We start from the raw sequence: 1,246 nt of genomic DNA, 5'->3' as shown, positions 1-1,246 counted from the left end.
CTTGCGCAGGGGTAAACACGTGATTCATTCTGTAGTTATATATTGCAGTCCCCCAGTTGACTTTAGCTTAGGACGCTTTGTAAGAGTCTATAAGTTGGTTGCCAATAACTTTGGCGGGTATGCCTGGGCTTGTGATCCAACGTATATAAATTGATTACTCTACATTTGTTGTTCATGTATGTTAAATATTATATTCCATACATCTTTTCGCTGTCAACGAAAAATGGTTCCTGGTGCCTCCTCGTCAAATTTATCTGATATTCCTCTTGCTGTCACATACGCATTCCTAATCCGACATGCATAAATTTGTTACTCTACATATGTTGGTTATGTACGTTGAACATTATATTCCATCTGTCTTGTTGCTGTCAACGAAAAATTGTTCCTGCTGATTCCTTGTCAACTCTATCTGGTATTCCTCTTGCTGTCACATATTCGTCCCCATCGACAAAAATTTTCCTGCAGTTAGCAGAAGACATGTAAGTATTCCCTCATTCCTCACCAAATTCCCCATATCTTGGCGTATTTTATTTCAATGTTCGTAATTTTACTGATTTTGTGTCACTTCTGCTCACGTGATCGTGACATCACTTCCCGCCCCTTATTTTAAAATTGCTTGTAAATGCATTACAATTGTCAACACCTAGCGCCAATGCACTATTTTTTCTGATTACATGGCATAGTACAGCACGGTACTTCCATGCAACCAGTCATCTCCATCGACATATTCTACAGCTGCAGTGCATTTACTCTGTTTTCTGTATGTCTGTGTCTGCGTGTGTGTCGCAAATGGCTCCCAAGACTCAGTCCTTCCACAGACTGTTTAAGGACATAGAACGCAACTGAGCTGAAATTTGAAATTTTCAGTTACCTCCAATGTAATGGACTTCTTACCAAACGACCTATCTGAGCCAGTATCCACCAATAGGAGGCAAAGGGGGAAAAATCCAGTAGAGTTTGGAAACAGGACAGTTGCAGCATCGAATCTCCCCAAATATTCCAATCCTACTATCCATCAAAATAAAGCAAGGAAGTAGTATCCCACACAAAGGCTATCGATTTAATTAATTAGTCAATCGTTCTGATAGAGAGAGATATTATTTCCAAAACATCCACAGCTTGGGGTTCTCCAGATAAATTCTGCTTTGATTGTGTTTTTTTTTCCGACCATGACCAATGGCGTGTGCAGGTCCAGTAGTGGAATGCTGCAGTGGCCTCTTGAGAGAGGTAAGTATGTGTTTCAGCA

This window comes from Schistocerca cancellata, chromosome 5 (genome assembly GCF_023864275.1).
Source record: "Schistocerca cancellata isolate TAMUIC-IGC-003103 chromosome 5, iqSchCanc2.1, whole genome shotgun sequence".
Lineage (NCBI taxonomy): Eukaryota > Metazoa > Arthropoda > Insecta > Orthoptera > Acrididae > Schistocerca > Schistocerca cancellata.
Note: the sequence above shows the minus strand (reverse complement) of the source record.